At 35.7% G+C, this 24,729-nt stretch overlaps 1 long non-coding RNA gene across 1 annotated transcript in view; it reads left to right on the plus strand.

The window, feature by feature from the left end:
* LOC141570424 (uncharacterized) overlaps positions 1-24,729 on the plus strand; it is a 229,847-nt gene that overhangs the window by 90,549 nt on the left and 114,569 nt on the right. The window contains exon 2 of the long non-coding RNA XR_012494432.1: positions 11,846-11,921. This is a non-coding gene — a long non-coding RNA (uncharacterized LOC141570424). The remainder of the gene's footprint in view (positions 1-11,845; positions 11,922-24,729) is intronic.

Below are 24,729 nucleotides of genomic sequence, written 5' to 3' on the forward strand. Positions count from 1 at the left end.
TATTTGATCTATTCTTCTCTCTGCAAGGAAGTTCTTCATGTCTTTAGTGCGGTGAGTGCTGGCTGATTCCCAGACTAGCAGACCTCTTTGGCCACCTTGCAAAACAAGTGGCAGCATTCAATTGACCCACTTCCTTATAACTGCTTGAATGCACCAGGCTTTTTCAGTTTCAAGAACATAAATGCCTGAAACATGTTCAACTTTATCTTTCTTGCCCTTAGTGATGATTTGTCTGGATGGGGCTCTCTTTCCATCCAGACAAATTGCCAAAATACAGGTAATGTGTGCACTTTCATAATCAGTGGAGGAAATGTGGATTTGACGAGGCACCCCTCTGATCAATTGTCATTTGAGATCCTTGGCCCATAAACACTGCAGTTTCATCCATAGCAATCATGTTGGAGAGTTGGTATTTAGAAAATCGGTGCCATCAACAAAGGACTTGAATGCAAGTGCACGTTTAATAACTTCAGTATCTTACAGCTTAAACAGTGTTGTTGATCTTAGACACAATTCATATCGCTGAAGGAAGCCATCCAGCCAGTGTTGCGATGCTTTGAATTCTTTCTTCTGGGGATATTTCTAACTGTGGTGCCATTGCAAGGGCAAATGCTTGAATATCAGCCCTGTGCACAGCCAAAGCCTTTGCTCTCCTGTCTGCAATCCATTCATAGATGATGTCTTCCAACTCAGGAAATAATGGTTGCTGACCTGATCCACACTTGCACTTCTTAGCATTTCCCTCATCCACCTGTTGACTGAGGTACTCTGCTGGCCATTTTCGGACCATTTGGGGATCCAACTTCTTCTCTTTGCAGAAAGTTGTAAGATTCTTGCCCCGGAGTCCTCCACTATTCCTTTCTTATACTCGACAGAATAGCTCTTTCCTTTTGCACTCATCTTCTCTGGGAGTCAAAATATTCTCTTTAAATCTACCATTAAATCAAGTGTTAATTGAAGACTTACAAGACAGGAGTGGCACCAAAAATGATGACAGTTAAAAATGATGGTCCACACAAAAACGACGAAAAATTGCAGGCACCAAAATTCAGAAAACGTTTCTTTATTTCACACGAGTGCATTAAGTACGTCCATTACAACACACACGTATTGAATTATGAAGATTCATATTAGACATAACCACATCCATTCGTTGTCAAGTGCGCACATTATTCATGTCTTATGTCTGCACTCTGATTGGTCATTCGGCAATAAGTCTCGAGTTCATCTGTTTACATAGGCGTTTACGTCTTGTCCAAAGGCACCTGCTTGGGTATTTACAAATACTTAATTATAATTTACATTATCATTTATTTTAAGTATTAATATCAATAATATTATTTATTTACATTTAATTATATATTAATATTATTATAATTCAACAAATCTGTCATGTGTTGCAATGGACTACTAAATGCGTCTGTGCAGCTGATGATCTTAACTGGAGCTTATTTTGGGGGTAGGCCTTATATTACAAGCAACTTGAAAAATCATGCTACGACTTATTTTCTGGTTAGGTCTTATTTTGGGGGAAATACAGTACTGTACATTGCTAAAAGAACTATTTCTTTAAACAATAGACATCAGAGTTAAGAAAACAAACAGAAAAAGCAAATCAGAGCCACATCAGTTACATTGTGTAATGGAAGAGTTACTGATTATTTTGTTCCATCAGTGAGAATTTTCTGGATATCTTGGTTAAGTGCCACAGGCAAAACTATTTTGTGCTGTCAAGTGCAACAAGAAGGAGAACTATTTTAACCTTCCCTTTAGCAGACCTGAATATTAGGTAACTTTAGATAAGTTAGTTTTTTCTTCCCTCCCTGTTTCTTTAGATCCTGTTTGTATTGACTAATAATAATAATAACAACAACAACAACAACAATGTCCCAGACTATATGAAGACATACACCTGCCCATACTCAGCCAGGGCCTGACAGTTAGTTCCCTCCTGTCTTCTCCCTCCAGGAATAGGATGGATGCAGCACATTGGAGTGGAACAAACATGGTTTCCTTAGGCAAGCAGCTAAGATAAAGGTGATTGCTAGGGTGTGGGAGGCTTGGTCCCAGCAGAGCCCTAATCCCACCCTTCTGGCTCATGGCATCCTGTGGCAAGCAGACATCCCTCCAGAGTCCCACAAAGTGCAGCAAGAGGAATACAACCCCGAGAGATAGGCCTCTTCCTATAGTGCATGACCCTAGCCACATTGCTCAGCTTAGACTCGGAGACCACATAAGTCACACAGACCAGTCATCATCTGAGTTTGGAGCCAAAAGGTAATGGCTTAATAATGATCAACATTTAAGAAAATCTTAGAAAGCCTAAACACCCTGGACACTGACCAGCTTATACACAGCCATGAACTTGGTACTCTAGGTGTATCGTCAGGCACAACTATTGACCATTTTATACAGACTCACCAGTCCCTATCTAACAATTGTTCTGGACAACCTGACAGGCCTGAATCCCAAAGAGAGTGATGATCTTTGACCAAATACTGCTTCCCACCTGCACCTGGGAGACACCTGCAATCCCACTCTACTGCCTATGGGGCTTTGAGTACAAGAGGTTTGGAAGCTGTGATGGCCCAAGGTCTCTTTCAAACTTCTACCCTATGTCTTGGCCACCGTAAATAAAGCTGCAAAGAAAATAGGAGCTGCAATGAATAACTTTACAGATAAATGTTTTCAGTTCTTTAGGGTAGATACACAAGAGAAGGTCATATGATTGGATAAAGAAGATGTGGTATATATACACAATGGAATACTATTCTGCTATGAGATGAAGTAGTGCCATTTGTGACAACATAGATGGATCTTGAGATTATTATGCTAAGTGAAATAAGTCACACCGAAAAAATCGAGAACCATATGATTTCACTGATATGTGAGATATAAAACTGAAAAAGGAACAAGAAAAATGAACAAGACAAGCAAATGAAGAAACAAAAATTCATTGACATAGATGATAGTTTAATAGTTACTAGGGGGTAAGGGGGGGAGGGGGTTGGTAGATGAGGGTAAAGAGGATCAAATATATAGTGATGGAAAGAGAACTGACTCTGGGTGGTAAACACACGATGTGATATATAGATGATGTATTACAGAATTGTACACCTGACACCTATGTAACTTTAATAGCAATTGTCACCCCAATAAACTTTAATTTAAAAAAACAATTGAAATTCTCAAAGGGAAAAGGGAACAGAAGAAAACTGAAATATCAATGACCAAAGTTTTCCATATTTGATGAAAACTATATAGCCAGAGATCCAAAAAGTTCAATGAACTCAAGCAAAACAAATATGAATAAAAACACACCAAGATATAATAAAATTGCTTAAATGTGGTAATAAGAGAAATCTTAAAAGGAAACAGAGAAAAATAACACAGTATATACAAAGAAACAAAGATAAAGATGTTAGCAGATTTCTCATGAAACAATACAACCTTGAAGAAGACAGTGCAATATCTTTAAAGTACTGGAAGAGAGAGAGAGAGAGAGAGAGAGAGAGAGAGAGAGAATTCCCTAGAATTCTTTATCTCATGAAATTTAAAAATAAAATAATTGAACTCATAAAAAGTATGCTCACTCACCATAATGGAATCAAACTGTAAATCAATAGAAAAATGATAACATTAAAATCTCCAAACACATGGAAAGGAAAAACATACTTTTATATGATTTATGAGTTAAACAGGATATCTCAAAGGTGATAAAAATATATGTAACAATGTAAATGAAAAGGCAAAGTGTCAAAGTTCATGGGGCAGGGGCCAGCCCGGTGGCTCAGGCAGTTAGCGCTCCATGCTCCTAACTCCGAAGGCTGCTGGTTTGATTCCCATATGGACCAGTGGGCTCTCAACCACAAGGTTGCTGGTTCAACTACTCCAGTCCCGCAAGGGATGGTGGGCTCCGCCCCCTGCAACTAGAAAATGGCAACTGGACCTGGAGCTGAGCTGCGCCCTCCACAACTAAGACTGAAAGGACAGCAACTTGAAGCTGAACGGCACCCTCCACAACTAAGATTGAAAGGACAACAACTTGACTTGGGAAAAAAAAAAAAAAGGCCCGGAAGTACACACTGTTCCCCAATAAAGTCCTATTCCCCTTCCCCAATAAAATCTTAAAAAAAAAAAAAAAAGAAAAGTTCATGGGGCACAATGAAAGCAATATGTAGAGAGAAAATTATTACATTTAATTCTTACGTTAGAAATGAAAAAAAATCTCAAATCAATAATCTAAGCTCTCAAAAGAACAAAATGAACTGAGAGTAAGTAGAAGTAATAAATATAATAGAAGAAATGAAATATATTCAAAACAGAAAAAGATGTACAAAATTAATCAAACCAGAGATTATCCTTTAAAAAGATCTATAAAATTGACAAATGTCTAACGATCTGACAAATGAAAAAGAGAGAATGAACACAAATTATCAACATCCAGCAATGTCAGGAATGGAGGAAGGCGTATCACTACCTACCCAATTAACTCTATGCTCATAAATCCATAACTTAAATAAATGATTTACTGAAAGACAGAAACCCAAAAACACTTAAAATTAGATAATCTAAACAGTCCTGTATGAATTAAATAAATTTATATTTAAATCTTTTCCACAAAGTAAATACCAAACACATACGGCTTTACTGGGGAATTTTACCAAACTTTGAATTAAGAAATAATACTCATTCTATAAAAACTCTTCAAGAAAATTTAAAATCACATAGGAAGACAACAAGAAAAGAAGAAAGAAATTAAAGAACTTCAAAATAGCCAGAGGGAAAAAAAAAATTAATAGCAATAGTAAATTCTTAACTATCAATAATTAATTTAAATATAAATAGATTTATTATCCAATAATAAATGTAAGTGGCTGAATGGATTTAAAATAAAACAAAACAAAGCAAAATAAAGCAAAACAAGACTCTACTATATGTTGCTTACAAGAGAGTCACTTTGGCTTTGAAAACATACATAAGCTCAAAGAGAAGGAATGGAAAGAGACATTTCATACAAATGGAAACCAAAAGAGAGCAAGAGTCACTATATTTATATCAAAGAAAATAGATTTTAAGTCAAAAGCTGGTAAAAAAGATAAGGTCATTATGTAATGATAGAGGGGTCAAATAATCACAGTGACATAAAAGTTGTAAATGTATGTGTACCCAACATAGGGGCATCTAAATATATATATAGCAAATATTAACAGACCTGAAGGGATAAATAAACAATACAATAATGCCCAGGGGCTCAATACCCCAATATCAACTATGGATAGATCATCCAGACAGAAAACTAATAAGGAAATAGTGGACTTGAACTATACATACTTTAGATTGATGGAACTAATAGGTAGATACAGGATATTACACCCAACAGCCGCAGAACAGAACACATATTCTTCTCAAATGCACAAAAAATTGTTCTCCAGAATGGAGAACAAGGTCTGCTTTGCTCTCTCTGGAACCTGAGATCAAGGTTTTCCCTGGAAATGGATGCCAGGGGGAAGGCTGAGTAAAAATACTACAAAGGTTTCCTACATTTTCAAATTACCTTTTTCTTGATTCAGCATTTGTTCAGTTGCTCTAAACCTTTGACTGTTCTCCAGAGTTTGAACAAAGTTCATTCTGTTTTTGCTCCACTTAGTGTTTAAGTGGAGCAATAAACCCTTGGAACTACCTTATCTGGCTTTTTCACTGACATTGTTTTCTTACCCTTTTCTTAATCTTGCATCTGCGTTGCTTTTATTATTATTTATTTGTTTCTTTACTTATCAGTTACTTTTCAAGTTAGAGCTGGTTTGTATTTTCTAATGATCTTTGGTTGTCTGTTCATATTTAAAAGTGAGAAAATTAGAAGTTCAATGGGAACACTATACACGTGGGTAGGACTTGTCATATGGCTTTTGTGTTATAGCATTATTTCTTTGAATCATTGTATTAGATACCTCCTGATGTATCTTTAGTGCTTTCATCCTTGGCTGATCTGTTCACAAGAGTAAACTTTTCCATTCATCTCAGAAGGTAAGCTGGACTATTTCCATTTTATAGAAGGGTGTTGAATAGTTTCAACATCGAGTAAACAATGTTTACTGAAATCTTCTTGCACCTGAAGTATACAAGTACCTGGCTTCCCATTTCAGAGTTCCCTGTTTTCTTGGTGGGGGTTGGATGCTTCAGTTACCTAACTTGAAGGAGTCATTAGTCATTCCTCTAGATGTTAGCCCAATCTTTACCTTCAGCTTGAAAAGAATAATGTGAATCATTTGGAAGCTTCCCACTGCTAGCTAAAGATTCAGATTTTTTGTGTCTGTTGTCAGTTACTACCATCCATGTGCTTTCCCTATGAAAGTTTGTGGTTTCTTCTTCCACTTTCTTGTTTTCTGGACTTATTTCTTTGAAATTACTATTGTTTTTATAATTATTATTTTAGTCACATTTATTGGTGGAGAATTGCTAGATATGTTTTTAAACTACCGTCTTTGCTCTAAAGTCTAAATGCAGTATTTCTCATTAACCCCCTTTTCTCCATTTCTTGAATGAGATTGTAAGAACTGGTTTCTAGGACTTAAGCTTTAGAAATGTAAAGAGAATTCCTAGAATAAATGATGAAATAAATATGACTGAGTGCCCAGAGGAATTGTCTACTTTATAAAGGATAGTCTTGCTAGATATCTTGAATATCATTGTGCAATTTTATTTTAAAATAATTTAAAATTAATACCTTAAACCTTGTATTGAGTGTAACTTACAGAGATCAAAGATTAGACCAGGTTCTAAAGACAGAAAACATTTGGCTTAGTTTTTAATGACTTATAAAGAAGTATAATGTCAGCTCATCCAATGGAAGTTTAATTGATTCTTCCTCAATGACATTTTGTCAATTCATTCTTTTATTTTCATCCTTACATTCTTATGTTATTCCCCAATCTTTAATTTTCTTTTATTAATTAACCCATTATTTTATATAAATCCATCAAACTAACTTGTAGAAAGTAAACATTTAAAAGCAAGGGTCTATTTGATTGCTCAGCTATATTCCAACTATATCATTGTTATGCCCTTTAATTTATAAAATTATGTAAAGTTACCTTCTACTTGATAGTCGAAATTGTAAGGTTATTATATTTCACTATTACTCTTATAATAATTTTTGAAAATTCTTTTAATATGGGCATTCTTTTCATGGTTTCTTCTAAGGAACTTTCTTTTTCTTTTTAAGGTTAGGTTCTTTAAATAAATGTGTTTAAAAGATCAGTGAAATGGAAAATTTGGGTAACTCATCCAGGCAAAAAGCAATTGAATCTTTGAGTTGTTACCCTTGGTGACAAATATAAAAAGCTATTAAAATGAAATATGCAGTGCCAAAATGAATGAAAAGGAAAACATCAAACACAGAAGGAAGACCAAGATTAAAGGAATAAATAGGCTGTGAAAATGTGTAAACCAATGAATACCACAATCTCAAGTAGCAATGATGCCTACATTAAAACTATGGAGTTACACTACAGGGAAGTAGAGGAGGAATGATGCTTTAAAAAATGTAATTATTTGTGTCTTGTAGCAAACCAAAGACAAACTTAGGTAAGACTTTTCAATGTCAACTCTCAGGGTTTCTGAGAAGCACTTTCAGTAATGCCTCCTCCATGTTTAATTCAGGACTTTATATTTTAAGTTTTCCATTTCTCCAAGGTCTTCTTCAGTATTGGAACTGTAGATTTTCCTTTTCCTCCTGTTAACTTATTTTTCAGTTTTGTTTTGCTATTTTAACTTCCCACGTTGGCAGGGTGATCCTGACAGAACCTACTTCTTAGTCAAGTTTCTGGCAAGTCTATAACTGGTTTCTCATTAATCTGGTCAGGAAAATCCTAGTGCACTGAGTTTTAGTCCTAGAAAATTATAACCAAGAGCTGAAGAATAAAATGCATGTTAAGAGTCCAGGACCGTTAAGATGGGAAAGTTGGAGTCTGATAATGGAAACCTGATAGGGAAGGAAGGTAGTTTTCTCCTGTCAACCCAATTTTAAATCTGCGCTGCAGAGCTGATATGATGAGCTTGAGAACCATCCAGGTCAGCGTCCATATCTAAGTTATTAAATATTGGGAATGGGTAGAGAAGGATAGGTTTAGGTAGGAGGCCACTGGCAGTGATGAATTCTGGGTCACATTCATTTTAAGGAGATGTCAGAATCAGGGTTTATGAAAGGTCCATTCAGATATAAGGATCATCTAGCAACTGGGAAGATATAAAGAAACCAGCTTCTAGGTACTATGCTGTCTTCGTTATTTAATGTGAAGAGTTTGATTGCTCTAAAGGACATATTAAATCAGGCCATCATTTTCTAAATGTAAAACACTAGCAAAGAACTATCGTAATTGACTCTAGATATGGTGGCCAAGAGTGTTGACACAAAAGATTTATTGCCTCTCTATGATGTTAATCTCTACTGTTTTTATTTGAAAAACTGTCCAATCCAGGTATAACTGAAATACAATTGAAAATAATGTTTCATGTTATTGGGAGGATACCGATACATCAGGAATGGCTATATCTCTTTGTGTGCCTCTGAATAGAACTCTAAATGCACATGTATGTATGTGGGATATAGTCTTTTGGGCTGAGAGCTTATAGTCTCTGGACTCACACATCTAAGGCTCAGTCGACATTCCCTTATACTTATTAAATGTGTGACCTTACCCAAGTTAATTTTCTCTGTATTTCAAATTCCTAATTTGTCAAATCAGACTACCTACTTCAAAAATTGTAGTGAGGTGATAAAGTATAAAATGTTATTTCTTTAGTCAGTCAGCCTGAACTTTTTTTTGATGGGACATACTCCAAATACTCAGGCATCACTAAGCTCTTCCTGACATTATTAATGCAGGAAAATTAATACTGTTGTGTATTACTTATTTTATTATGGTTATGTTACTATAAAATAAATAAAACCAGGCTGTCTCATTAAAAATTCACATTAAAAAGAATCCACTCCAAACTTGGGATCTAAACAGAAGTCCCTTGAAAACTTAATGAAAGGAAATTGTAGCAGAATACCCACATGAATGCCTACTAAATTCTCTTTACCTATCTATCATGCCAAAGTCCTTCCCACTCCACTAAAGTCTCTCTTCTCTTACTCCTTGTCCCAGAACATTCTAGAAAATCCCCACCTATCTCTAGCTCCTACTCTCTTGTGTTATTTTTCCCTTCCAAGAACTGTTTCAACAATATTTAGGATTTTTGCATTATGTTTATGAAAACAATTGATCTGTGATTTTCCTGTCATCAATATCCTTGTCAGTGTTTAACATGAAGCTTATTCTGTCTCTATAAAATAAATTGTTAATTATTTTCACTTTATTATCTGAAAGTGTTTGCTTTAAACTGATTTCTTACTGTAATATTTCAGAGTTTTCACTGGAAGACTTCTGGGCTAGTCATTAACTATATAAAAGGTCTTCAATTACATATTTAATGTTTTAATTTACAATGATTTTAATATTATTCAGGTTTTTAAATTTTATTATTTTGTCTGTTTTTGTAACTTGTGTGCATGTTTGTAGGAATTTGTCCATTTCATCAAAAGTTTCAAATTTTGTCATGAAATTATTCATTGTCTTTGTTTGATCCTTTAATGCTGTTATATTCTTCAGTGATGCATTTATTTTCATTTCTTATATGTATAAAAGCCTTTTTTATATAACATGTAGTTTATTTCTTGTTGTTAATGGGATTACATTGTCCATTTACATTTAATTACATAAATATATTTCATAAAGGTTAGAATGGTAGCATTTTGGACTAAAAGTTTCTGAAAAGAAAATATGTATTTTTGGAAGAAAGTAATTCTTTTTGGAGAAAATAAAATACTCAAGATGAGTTAATTTTCCTATTGTGAAATACAGGCAATCTTTAAAGAAAAAAAAATGTTAGAAAAAATACATCTGTATGTTTCTCTCAAATATTTCTTTTAGGAGCATTAGAGCAAAGACACATAGACTATTTAAGCTCTAAAGCTACCAAGAAGGACATACCTCCTCAGTTCACATTTCCTGTTTTCTTTTCACTGATGTTCATTGTGGTCTTCAAGGTAGCTTTCGCCATTGGAACACTAGAAGTCGATTTTAAACTAAAATGCCTTCCTTATCAAAAATAGTAATAGCTAGTTTGTGTTAGGACAAAAAAGCTTTAATGCACGGTAATAATGACTCATGAATCCCAGATTCTTTCCCGAGTCAAAAACTGGGCTATAAACTTCAGAAAGTCTCTTACTAATCACCTTGTAGTATACTTTTTTCACCTTCTCCATCATTTCTCCTACACCACACACACACACACACACACACACACACACACACACACACTATGCCTTTTATTTTTATTTTCCATCTTTGAGTACAAACATGAAATTCAGGAGCTGTGGCTATGATTGACCATTTTCTGTTGCTTTGCCACATTGAAACCTTATGGATGAGTTTCGTGGCTCTTTTCAATGTTTTAGTGATATAATGGAAATTAACAATCTCATTTATAGAAAGCTCCTAGTGCTCTTTACTTGATATTTACTTTTAAATTCAGAATTATCATGGAATTCTTATACGTTATATCTTATACATGTCCCTGAAAAATTAAAAGTTCAGCCCAAAGTATACTTACTAACGGTTCAAGGCAATGTTCCAGAATACATAAAAATTCCATCTTATATAGTGTAATATCATTTATCCTAAATCTATATATTTTTCACTACATTTCACGTACTACTTGAGCCTTCGTGTTCTTCTTGTTATGGAATGAAATAAACCACTGAATATGTTATGAGAGTAGAAATGCATTGTAAAAGTTTTTCTTTTTGTGTATAACCCAGCTCATTCTTACTCTTGTTAGAACCAGAATGTTAGTGAGGTTTTCATAACCTGTTAGTGTTCACCTTCAGAACTATTGTATCATTCTCACCACGTCCATAGGCAGAATTCCAGTGCCTTATAATAAGATGCAGTTACATTGAATTGCCTGACTGGAAATTACAAAAGAAACAGCATGAGCTTTGCTTGTCTCTTTTCCTCTGTAAGAAGCAACTGCACTTCAGCATCTGTTATTTGTTTAAGAAATATCACAAAGAGTAAAATCCATCATCTAACACTTCCATGAATGCCTCGACATCATATATTTTAATAATTATCATATATTATTTTAGACCGAACACATTTAATGAAAAATGGTTGTGGATTTTCATTCCAAGATAAAATTTAGCTACAATGCAGTTGAGCTTTCTTGAATAAGAACAAAAATTATCATCAGTACTCTCACTTTTTTGATATTTGAAAATCTTTAAGTCAGGAAAATTTGATTTTTAGTTTATGTCCAATAAAAACTTGTAGTTTTATTGGAGTACCTCCCATTGCTTTGTAGCTTTCTCTTTTTCCCACTCTTCCTATGTTCGCTATCAAGGCTCAGTCAGGGACCTCTGATTATAAACCTTGAACTAAGTCAAAGGAAGTGTGGAACCTTTATAGGAAAAGAATTTTGATGAAGAGGAAATTGGGGACTTGGAGAAGCATCCCCAACACCTTAAGGTGTACAGAAGCCTCTTGTGGGAGTTCTAGAAGGAGGGCTGAGGCCAGTATTATTAATTGGTTTTCTAATAGCAATTACTCCCAACTTTTCCCTTGCTTACAGAACCTTGATGTTTATAGAAATGCAATGTGTTTAACCATAGAAGAAGACTCATGATTTGGTCTATTCAGTTGAAGTTAATCTCAATTAATTCCCCCAATCCCCTTTGCCACAAGTCCTCTGAATAGCAATTACTCACTTGGATATGTGCTTTTTCTTTTGTTTCTAGCAGTGTTCCAGCCTGTGTTGCCACGTTCTCAGCAGTCTTCTGGTCTCAGCTTCCTAATCACTGGATCATACCTCAGGTAGGTCTTCCTAAAATCTGTAAACAGTAGTATCTTCACATATCCCCAGATTCCTGATTGTGGCCACATCATAGACCTAGTGTGTAAATTCAGCTAAATAGTTGGAGTGCAGCTGAGAACTGGAATGAGTGGGGTCCAGCTTAGAACTCACTCTTTAAGTCTTTCCAGGGATTTTATAAATATCTAAGTCCTGTATTAAATCCCTTTCTGCTTAAAATACCTGGAAAGTCCTCTGTTTTCTTCACTGATCTTGATGGATACCGTCATACACTTGTTTTTGCAGGTAGGGTTGGCCATGTGACACAATAGTTACCAAGGTTATTGGAAGTTTATTGAATGCCTTCTGGTAAAGCTTGTTTTCTGATTAAACATATAGGGATATGAAAAGAAGTAGCTTGCGCTATCCTGCTCTTGCCCCTTCTCCTTCTCCTCCCTTTGATCTCCACTGTGAGTCTTAGTGTTGTAGCAGCTATTTTGCAGCCATGGGATGAATAGATGTATGAGGACCAAGGCCGCTATGTTAGGGATAATAAAAAGGGTGGCAAAAGCCTGGGTCCTTGATGATATCATTAGGCTGACTGAAGAAGATCTGGGTTGCAGCATTGTTTGGTTTCCTATTAAACTCTGGAAAAAATAACATTTATGTTATAAAATTGAATTACCTACTGATTCCCTCGAAGACCAAAAATAAAGGATGTCTAAACTTCTCTAATGGAGCAGATTCTGTCAGTGCCCCACCTGTGTCCTTCAAACTTTACTATTTCATTGTGTTCCAGCCAACCTGGCATGGCCAGAGTTAGTATCTCTGTGCTTGGGGACTTATCTTGGTAGTTCAGAAGGCCTCCTTCCCACTCCTACAGCAGAAGGGAGGTGCCAAAGAATTACTGCCCCTCTGAAAGTGCCCCTCAACCAGTGACTCTCAGATATTGCTAAATAAATCTATCAATATTCTCGTCCCTTGGGTGAGAAAATTGAGACATGTTTTCCACAGTTCCCAGTTAGCCAGCTTAATATATTGATCTTTTGTAGGTTATCTCCTGTACCTCATATGTACAGGTTGTACCTCTTAAATTAAATAACTGCACTTGATTTCTTGTCTAAGTATATGCTTCTTAGAGAATCCAAGCTAAGACACCTAACTTGAAATCAAATTAGATATATCAGGCCCCAATCAGATGGAAAGGCTCTCCTGCTTTAGTCGAAGATCAGTGCACAGAGCCCTGTGGAAACCATCTGTGATTTAATCTCTGACTCCAGCTTTTCAAAGCTAGTCCCTTTGACTTTGATACACTAGTTTAGTTGTGACTGTATACGGACCATTATATAAGTCCTGATGGCTACCATTCCATCAGCTTTATCACTAGCTGCCAACAATTCAAGGTCTGATTAGTCCACTGACCTGATTCTACTACTGTTTGCAAAGACAACTTAATTTCAATTCAATTAGAAGATGATTTTCCCATATGTTAAATGCCTTTAACTGAAAATAGAATTTTGAGTTCTCCATACTCAAGTACCTGCTATTTCTATGAGCTCAAACTCCGTAACTTATTTATGTTTATGTATGTAGGCAAGATGGGTAGATTTTATTGTGGAGTTAAAAAAAAAAAATCCCTGTCAAGATGAATATATTTTGCTTCTTTGTTTGCTAAAGTACTTGAAATTCTTTTGTTGAGAAATATTTCTTAAGGCAACAGGCCATTGAAACTGAATTAAGATATAGTAGGTTCTCGGATAACATGGGTTTGTTCAATATCGTGTTGTAACCTTGATGAGAAAAAAAAGAAAGGATTCCTGGCCAGGGCCATTGTCTATGTGGAGTACGCACATTCTCTTTGTGTCTTGTGGGTTTTCTCTAGGTATTCCAGTTTCCTTCCTCATCTCTAAGAAATGCATGTGAGGTTAATTGGCATGTCTATATTGTCACAGCGTGAATGAGTGTGGGTGTGAGTGAGTGTGTATGTATGAGTGAGTGAGTGTGGGTGTGTGTGTGAGTGGGTGTCTGTGAGTGAGTGTGGGTGCGTGTGTGAGTGTGGGTCTGTGAGTGTAGGTGTGTGAGTTAGTGTGGGTATGTGAGTGTGTGTGAGTGTGGGTGCGTGTTTGAGTGTGTGTGTGTGAGTGAGTGTAGGAGTGAGTGTGGGTTGGGTGTGAGTGTGGGTGTGTGAGTGGGTGTGTGAGTGTGGGTATGTGAGTGTGTGTGTGAGTGAGTGGACTTGTGAGTGCATGTGTGTGCGTGTGGGTGTGTGAGTGAGTGTGGGTGTGTGAGTGAGTGTGGGTTGGGTGTGAGTGTGTGTGTGAGTGTGGGTGTGTGAGTGTGGGTGGGTGTTTGAGTGAGTGTGTATGTAAATGTGGGTGTGTGAGTGAGTGTGGGTGTGTGAATGAATGTAGGTGTGTGAGTGAGTGTGTGTGTGAGTGTGTGTGTGAGTGTGGGTGTGTGAGTGAGTGTACCCTGTCATGGAAGGGTTTCCTCGCCAAGGTGTGTTCCCGCCTTTTGCCCTGAGCTGCCAGAGAGGCTCCAGCCACCTATGACCATGAAAATGGAATAAGCGGCTTGGAAAAGAATTACCTTACTAGTTTTTATTAATCTTTCTTAAATGTATGTAGAACTCCCATTTATTTCAGTGTTTAATGTTAGAGATGTTTTGGGTCTTCATTTAGAAGTTTGGTGATGTTTTTGTGACCAGAAATTTCTATAGGAACCTAACTCTTGTTTATAGCAATTTGCCTGTGGTAAAATTGGTTTCGTTACACATCGATTTTGTTTAGGTCACATTTCTAAACAGCCTGTCAATGATGTTAAATGAGGAGTAACTCTTTTGTTACCAAGGAAAAACAAATAATAAGCTAGCCAGTGCATCTTTGAAGATGTGCTCATTTAAAATATCACCATGCGTTGTCCCTTTCATATAGAAATGACATTATTGAGGTTACATCTTAATGAGAGGGTGGAAGAAGAAAAGGGCTGGTGAAGGATATGTCACTCAGGTCAATTATTATGTATTGCAGAGCACCTCAGGAAGACCATGGGGGCCCTGGTATCCTGTGCAGAGAGGAAGATAATGAGATGTTAGTTAAGCAAAAACTGATATCTATGGAATAGCTCTGTCAAAGGGCTACCCTTTGTACTAGATTAGATGAAAAATTTAAAAAAAAATTAATAAGGAAACAGAATAATAAGCTAGAGTTAAACTTTGTCTTAATAATATATTTTCTCTTTAGAGCACTCACAAAATATAGGATAAGCATAAAACATTTTGCTTTTACAAGAAAAGTAATTTTATTTTGACAGAAAGCCCTCAGGTGAAAAAGTAAATTTAAAAATCAAATTTAGAGGGGGGGAAATGCAGAAAGTTGTTATTTTGTGTTGGTCGAAGCTCTTTCCCATATAACTAAGCGAGTTCCCTTGCATGAATCTTCTGTCAAAGCAAGGCCAATGAAACCAGTTAGCTTGTTTCGGAGCAGGTTTTTTGTTTTTGTTTTTTTACAAAAAAATTACATTTTGGTGAGTTTTCCTTCATGACAAATATGTCTGAGTTTCTACTAGGAAACTTTACAGGGAGCTCTGCTTCAGTTAAAGGGATAAAGGAGTTATAAATTTGGGGAATTTTCCTGGGAGGAATTATCTTTCAACTGACTATTCATTGATTAGTACTAAGAATGTGTTCTGTACAACTTATTGCAAAAGGATTATAGACAAAAAAGGAGTCCACCAAATTGCAAGCTTAGTGAGAATAAAGACCTTAATTTAGTTATCAGAAGATCCCCACTGTCCATAACAATACTTTGTAATCACTAGGTTGTCTATAAATATTTATTGAATAAGTGAATGCTAAATAAGTTTTGTCTTCTCTCCTCAGGGAATCTATAATCTAGTTGAATTAGAGAGGCATACTACTATAAACTGGCCAAAATCACAATGTATATGTACAACCAGTTGGTTCTTTTTGGTAGCTATTGGTAACTGTCAACAATTTGAAATAAGTAAAGGTAATTTATAAAGTTGTAATAAAAGCATGTCTCAGGATAAATTTGACCACAGACAACATGTATTATCGAGCATATGATCTATTTTAAAAATTTGATGAAATCCCAGTTAATAAAACATAATAATTTGCTTGAAAGATTAACTTGAGGAAAATATGGCAATATTTCATTGTTAGTTCAGGCTGAACCTATTATGTCAGGTCATCAAGAAACCCCTGAATCAGTAGTGGAAAATAAATATTTAAGAATCAAGCCTAGGATATCATGCTCTAAGGTAAAGGTGAAAGGTGTGGGTTTGGTGTTCATAAAAGGTCTGGAATTATATCTAAATTTTTTCTGCCCATCTACACATCTTAAGGATCACCAATGAGATCTCATCACTAATGACCACTTTGTTAATTAACAGAATTTCTCCAACAAAGTCATAATTGTAACATATGATGCTAATGAGGAGACTTGGATGGTGATGACAAGAAAAGAGATAACTGAGGTGTCCGTAATAGCTGTTGCAGGAATGTGACTAGTTCATCCTCTGCTGAATTCCAGATGAGGGCAAATAGATGCTCCTAGAGTGTAACTTCCACACACATATATAATAAGAGATTATCTGTACTGAGGTATTTAAATACAGCATCATATCATCTATGACATTAGTGGAAACCAATATAAAAAGCTAACACATACTGAATGTTTCCTGTGTGTGGAGGAATTCTAAACACTTCATATGAGTCATCTCAAATAACCCCACAGTAACACTAGTATTTCATTTTCTAAAAAAGTAAATTGATGCTCTGAGAAGTTAGATCTCTTGCTAAGATAAGAAGCTAGCAAATGGTAGTTTAGGCTTTAAATATAGGCAATTAGCTGTAAAGCCCACATCCTCACCTATAATGCAGTATACTGGTACTAGAATGACTGAAAACAGAATAATAGATCTAAGGGCTAAATTGTACATGCTACTGGACTCAGATGAGAAGGTCCAACATGATCGTACAAGTAAAAGGACTGGACAGGAGAACTCTTTCTCCTGGATTCAAGATTTACTCAGTATGGAAATAGAGTCATTTATAGGTGAACTGAGAATACTATACAGTAGGTCCTCTGTCATGAATTCCTTCCTGTACTATTTTCCTTCCTGTACTATTTATCCAAATTCCCAACAGGAGAGCAATCCTCTTCATCATATAGTCAAACTTGAACTATACACCAGCTTCCTAGAGCCTGTGTAGTTTATTGGACATCTGGTCAGTTACCATGATCTAAGCCACTTGAACCACTGGATTTATATTGCAGTGGTGAATTTCAAGGGCCATGCATGCTTTTAGTGATGGCAGATCTGATTGGGTGGTGGTGGACACAGCTCAGTAGATCAAAAAATTGTAATCTAAAAATAATTGCTTCAGTGTAATAGTGAAGTTAAGGGTTTTCTGGTATTATTTTTATTTTATTATTTTTAAATTATTTTTTTCCATTACAGTTGACATTCAATACTATTTTGTTTTAGTTTCATGTACAGCATAATGGTTAGACATTTATATAATTTATGCAGTGATCCCCCTGATTAGTTTAGTTTCCATCTGGTACTATACATAGTAGTTATAGCATTCCTGACTATATTCTGTATGCTGTACTTTACATCCCCACAACTAATTTGTATTTCTTAATCCGTTCACCTTTTTCACCCAGCTCCCCAACTCCCCTCCTCTCTGGTAACCATTAGTTTGTATCTATGTATCTGTGTCTGTTTAGCTTTTTTACTCTGTTCTTTAGATTCCACATTTAAGTGAAAACATGTGGTATTTGTCTTTCTCAGTCTGACTTATTTCATTTAGCATAATACCCTCTAGGTCTATCCATGTTGTTCTAAATGGTAAGATTTCACTCTTTTTATGACCAAGTAATATTCCATTGTGTGTATAAGTACCACCTCTTCTTTATCCAGCCATCTATTGATGGGCATTTGGGTTGCTTCAGTAAATGGTGTTGGGAAAACTGGGCAGCTACATGCAAAAAAATGAAACTGGACCACCTACTTACACCATGTATAAGAAAAAACTCAAAATGGATTAAGGACTTAAATGTAAGACCCAAAACCATTAAACTCCTAGAAGAAAACATAGGCAGTAAACTCTCTGACATTGCTCTTAGTGATATTATTTCTGATCTGTTTCCCAGGCAAGGAAAACAAAAGAAAAAATAAGCAAACAGTACTACATCAAACTAAAAAGTTTCATGGGTACAACATAGTGAATAAACATTTATATACCTTAGAAAGTGATCACCACAATAAGTCAGTAACCATTTGTCACCATACGTAGTTATAATGATATTACTGACTAGATTCCCTATGCTGTGCATTACATCCCTGTGACTTATTCTATAACTGACAGTTTGTACTTATCCTTTCACCTTCTTTGTCCATCTCTGCACTCCCTCACATCTAGCAACTATCAGTTTGTTATCTGTATCTATAAATTTGTTTCTGTTTTTTTTTATTTTTTATTTTTTAAAGATTTTTTGTTAAAATATAGCTGACATAAAATATTAGTTTCAGGTGTACATCATAGTTATTCAACAATACTGTTTTGTTTTTTAGATTCCACACATAAGTGAACTCATACGGTATTTGTCTTTTTTGGTGTAATTTATTTCACTTGACATAATACCCTCTAGGTTCATCAATGTTCTCACAAATTGCAAGATTCCATTCGTTTTATGGCTGAGTAATATTCCGTTGTATATACAGTTTATCATTGAACAATACGGATTTGAACTGCATGGGTTCACTCCAATTTATACTTGGATTTTTTTCAATATACAGTTGACCCATTGTATCCTCGGGTTTTGCATCTGTGGATTCAACCAACTGTGGATTGAAAACAGCATTTTCGATCTATAGTTGGGAATCTGTAGATGCAGAGGACCAACTGTATGCATTGTTCTGCACCATTTTGTAAAAAGGACTAGAACATCTATGGATTATGTTATCGACATGTGGGTCCTGGCATCATTCCCCCACCGACACTGAGTGACAACTGTATAGTAGTTAAGTTTTGGGGAAGTCAAAAGTTATACACAGGTTTTCTACTGTGCAGGGGTTAGTGTTCCTAATCCTGCATTGTTCAGAGTCAACTGTATATACTGCAGCTTCTTTATTCATCTAGCGATGGACACAGGTCGTTTCCATATCTTAGCTATTGTAAATAAAGCTCCAATGAACACGGGGATGCTGGAAGTGGGCCAGCATCCCACTTCTGTGTTTTTATCCAAAGAAAAGAATCTCACTGTGAATTCAAATATATAGGTATGTTGAAATTAAAATTATAGGAGAAGATGTACCAAGAAACCAATAATGAAAAGAGTAGCTATTTTGATCCCATGGTGCTGGGCAAATCTACCTTAAACCAGGTACAGTTAACAAGAGTAAAATTCAAGCTGTTTGTCATGTAGCTTTCATTTTATTTCTATCATTGAAACTAAGTGCGTTGCTTTACCTGCTACCTGTCCATCTTGTAGTCCTCAATGTAACTGTAAGAATAGGTTTGGAATTTGTGCTTTAGTAGGAATAGTTTTGCCAGCTCCTGCTACCTCCCTGGAGAACCCTGCTTACAAGGCAGACGGACACCATTCCTGACAGTTCAGGAAAGGTGCACATTAACTTTACATCAGCACACGATTAAATGATTGGGGAGAAATTGACTGAATTATCATTCAGAATCTGTGCAATGAAAATCACATTGCTAGAAAGTACTTTTGAAGCCTAGCTCACAGCATCCAGTAGATCACACTTGAATAACAGAAAACAAAACACCAACCAAATGTTCACGAAGAGGTGGGGTTGCTAAAGGACACCCACTATATTCAGATGGACAGAGAAAATACAGCTTTAAAACGATTCAAAATTCTGAGCTCATAAACCCCTACCAGTGTATGGGACAGAGTACGGAGAAAAATCATGACATTTTAGTATAATTCAGTAAACTCAGTCAAAGACTCATCTAAACAGTTTTTTAGGGTAATTGTTCTGCTCTTTTAACTGAGATGCCTATTTTCCCAAAATTGTCTGTACCCTCTCTCAGATCATCTCTAAGATGACATCTGAATATGTTATGTTTTGGGAGGATGTGTGATTAAAGGCTTTTGATGGTAGGAAGAAATTGATTCATCAAGGTGCCCTTTTCCTGTTCTGGATTACCACTGATTTCTATGGCAGTACCCTGATTGCCAGCTGGTCTTGAAAATCTCTTCTCTCCCTCTTCCTTCCTCTCCCACCCTCCCTCCTTCCTTTCAAAACTAGCTTTCCAGATTCCTGCTTTGGTGTAAAATCATTTGTTTAATGTACTCTAATCTCAATAACATGTTCTCAGATTCAATAGACAGTCACAACTCCTGTCCTTAGATGACTCAAGAGTAAATGGAAAAAAAGAGTTTAGAAGATGGGTAACCTATAATCTCTGGATGGTACACTTGAATCTCTCCTTTAGAATAGATTCTAGAACATCTATGGAGATTCTAAAATGTGACATACAAACAGTTCATCAAAACTATTCTCTAAATAAGGATTCAAGACCAAAAACCACACCTAAGAAGAGATTAAAAAAAACAACAACAAAACTCATTTCTAAAAAATTATCCACGTATATTAAAATAGTCTCAGATTCTCATCAGACAACCTATGAAAAATGTGGCATTATAAAGCAGGGAGATAAATCTGATAATGAAAATATTAATCAATTTCATCCAGCTAGTTTTATTGTTTTACAATGATTTCTTACACACCAAACAACAAAGGCTTCAAATACATGAAGCAAAAACTAACAGAGCAAAAAGGAAAAAAATACACAAATCCACAATCATATAATTGAATTATTTTAAGTTTTTTGGTTATGTTTAAAAGAGGCCACGTGGCCTGATTTTAAATAAAATTGCACAGATTCTTCATATTGCTTCATTGGAAAATAGCTGCTAAAATTTCAAAAGGTACTAGATGGATATTATGTGACCATAAAAACTCAATTCTTCTTTTTCTCAAAAAGCTGAAGGAGGCTTTATTAATTCAGCCAATTTGTAGATAATGCTAATTCTTACCAATTTCTACTTCTTCTTCAGCCACATAAAAATTTTCTTCTTTTGATTGTTGATATTGTGAATTACACTGATTTTTCAAATGTTGTACTTGCTTTGCAAAACTGATAAATCTCACTCGGTAATGACATAATGATTATTTTTATAAATGGTTTGGTTTGGTTTGTTAATATTTTGTTCAGGGTTTTTATGTCTACATTCTTGAGAGGTATTAGTCTCTAGTTTCTCTTTCTGCATTATTTTCTGGTAATGTCATCAGGGTAATACTGGCCTTCATGAAATGAGTTGGGAAGTATTTCTTCTCTTATTTTCTGGGAGAAATTATGAAAAATTGGTGTTTTTCTTTAAATGTTTAACAGAACCCTTGAGAAAAACTGTTTGGGGCTGGAGGTTCTTTTTTAGGAAAATGTTTCGTCTGCAATTTAATTTCTTTAATGGTTATAGACTTATTCAGGTTCTATTTCATCTTGGTTTTGGTAGTCTGGATTTTTAATTAACTTTATTAGCTATTAGCATGCTATACATGGCTTAACTTCTCAAATTTACAAAGTTGTTCATGTTGTTTCCTTATTGTTTTTTACTTGCTGTAAGATCACTGGTGATATCCCCTATTCCATTCCTGATATTGGTGATTTGTGTCCTCTCTCTTTTCATTTCTGTGAGTCTTGCTACAAGTTTATCAACTTTATTATATTTTAAAAGCGTTGGAGCAAACAGCTCAGCATGTGGTAGCTTTGAATTTACATTTTTACTCAAGAGGAAATGATCATAATACCTTAAAATATGACTTTATTTAATTAATTGTAGACTCAGAGGGTCAATAATTCAGGCTCAAGGGGTCAATAATATCTGGGGTCTGATTGCCCCAAGTATACGATGTAGGCAAGCTAAGCTGGGGAAACTCCATGTTCCAAACTGGTTTTGGGGACATAGAAACAGAATCTAGTAGCAGAGGAACTTCAGCAGATAGCAGAGCTCTAAATTCCAGGTTGGGATCCAGGCACATTAATCCAGAAGAGCAGGAGCGTCTCTGAATAATTCCTGCTTTAGAAAAATCATATTATTTTACTTTATTTTTACCAGCTGAAACAGAAATTTACAGAGATTATGGATTTAATTATTAAATCATCAAGAGCATCAAGGCAGAAAAAAAAGTTCATTGTACAATGATAACATAGGTGCTAGTTTTAATTTATATACTGCTTTGTCTTCTTTGTCAAAACTCTTTAATATTTAATACCACCCCAGCCTCAGATCTATGTATCTCTATGCTTTTCTTCTGAATGCCAACTCGTTTGCTCAGATTCTCAACAATATGAACCATGAAGAAAAAGCATTTTTCAAATTGGGCACAAGGGGTTACTGAATATTTGTGGCTCCCTATTCTTGTATGTGTCCAACAAACAACTAAGTGTTAAATGACAATGCAGGAGGCAGGATAGTCCAATGCAAGTGATGTTGGCCTATAAGTCCAGCCTGCGTCTACCTGGCCTATTCTTAAACTCTCCTAATACATAATTAGTTTCCTCAGCTTCCCTGAATGACCCTGTTTAGCATCTTGCAGTCCTTCCAGGCATAGGTTTTTTTCCTGATATGACCATTATTAATCACAGTGATATTTTGCATTTTAGAGCAATTAAAGTTTAAAAATGACTTTCCACAAACATATACATTAATCTTCACAACAATCTAATGAGATATCCAATTTATATATTTTCCCTAACAAAAAAAGGTCAAGAGTTTAATATGTTCACCTCTTTTTATGGGCTTAAGTCCTTTAAACCGCTCACTGGATATATGTTGAGATTCTAAATCTATAATCTTGGTTCAACGCTTATTAATGTGGGGCCAGTGTTACAGGGATGGAGATTTCCAAAAGAGGGACCAGTGATACTATGAGTCACATTGAATGTTATCTGTGTAAACATGTTCAAGAAGCCAGGGTCTAACTTTTTTTACTTATATGTTTTAGAGATCATCCTGGTAACAGACTTCTATACATAATTAGCTTCTGTGTTGTATTAAAGCACGTTGGGAATAAACAAAAAATTCAAGAATGGCTGCATTTGATCTATTTTTATTCATTATCTAGACATGAGTGGTATAGGAATTTAATTAACTGATTAATCAAGTGCAGCAACCTGGTTGTGGGGCTGCAGTCACTGGTCATGCTGGTAGTCAGTGCATTTCAATTTGGAAATAAAATCAGTCACTGCATCCTGTTGATTTTCCTCTCATACATACTTCTCAGCTGCCTGATCTTTGATTTCTTGCTATCCCTGTTCTAGCTCAACTTCTATCATCTCTTACCTAGATTACAGCCACTTCCTAAATCGTATTTTTGTCTTTCTTTCTTAATTCTTCACACTGCAGCTGAAGTGGTCTTTTAAAATGTTTACTGTCAGCTAAGGGCTTAAAACCTCCAATCTCTCTTCATTGCTTTTATTATAAATTCTAGATTTTTAAACACTCCCCATTGTATCTCGTAAGACTTGACTTCTTTTTTATTCTGCAAATTTGTATTTTATTACTTATTTATCCTTTGACTTCTCCATTCTAACAATCCTGAGTCTACTGTAATTCCTCAAAAAGCCATAACCCCTTATTGCTTCCAGGTTGTCTCATTTGTTGTTCTTCATTTTAGAACAATGGTTCACAAAGTGTAGTCCTCAGACCAGCAGCATAAGCATTTTCAGGAAACAGAAATGTAAAAATCTAGCTTACTGCCAAGAACTAAATTAATTATGTTCGTTTGTTCGTTTTTTTAACAAGCCCTCTATGTGATTCTCATGTGTGTTCAAGTGGGAGAACCACTGTTAATAGAGAATTTTTCTACCTTTTTGGCCCTGCTAAACCCGACTCAGTAAGCTCAGACCATATTTCTTTGAGGAGACTTGCATATGCAGTTAAGCTCACTAGCAAATGGAGCCAATCAAAGTTCATGAGACTTGAATAATTGCCCAACCAAATTAAAATTCAGGCGATTATTAAGTATGTGGAATCACTGGACTTGGACCAAATATGAGATATTCAACAATCTGGAAGAGTGTTAAAGTTTAACGCTAAATCCATTCTTTTACTCCAAGTGTGACATTTTGGTGTGTAACGAAAACTATTTTCCTCTTTAATGTCCTGCATTTCTCCTCAGTGGAAGGGGCTATGCATTGATAGCTTATCTGAGGATAAGCCTCTTATTTCTACACAGAAGAAATAGTCCTTCACAGAAGGACTTCTACTTTTGCTTACCCATGCTGAGAGTCAGGTGGGGTCTCACCTTTATAGTGAGGCAGGCAAGCAGTGACAGCTGACTGTATTCCCGCTGAAGCTGGAGCGGGGGAACTCAGTCCACAACTGTGTGACTTTGGGCAAGCTGCTTAAACCTCGCTATGTCTTAGTTGCCCCATGTGTAAATGATGAAGCAGTGTTATTTTACTCATAGGGTTTTTGTTAAGTTTAAATGTGCTCAGTATATAAACATCATGTCTTCGTAGAATAGTGTCCAACAAGTCATAAACATAATACAAGTGTTTGCTGTTAGAATTATTGTTCAAACCAGTTGGATATGCCACTCTGGACAAATCAGTGAAGCATTCCCAGGAATGCTGTCCCTGCCTCAGTCATTCAGGAGCCTGACTTATCTGCAGACCTGTGAGTAGTTCTGGAAGGGCCTCTGCTGCAGTGTCATGACATATGCCCTTGTAGGTTTTATGGTGCACAAATCCCGATGCATAAACTATGA

Source organism: Rhinolophus sinicus, linkage group LG03 (assembly GCF_036562045.2).
Source record: "Rhinolophus sinicus isolate RSC01 linkage group LG03, ASM3656204v1, whole genome shotgun sequence".
NCBI classification, from domain to species: Eukaryota; Metazoa; Chordata; class Mammalia; order Chiroptera; family Rhinolophidae; genus Rhinolophus; species Rhinolophus sinicus.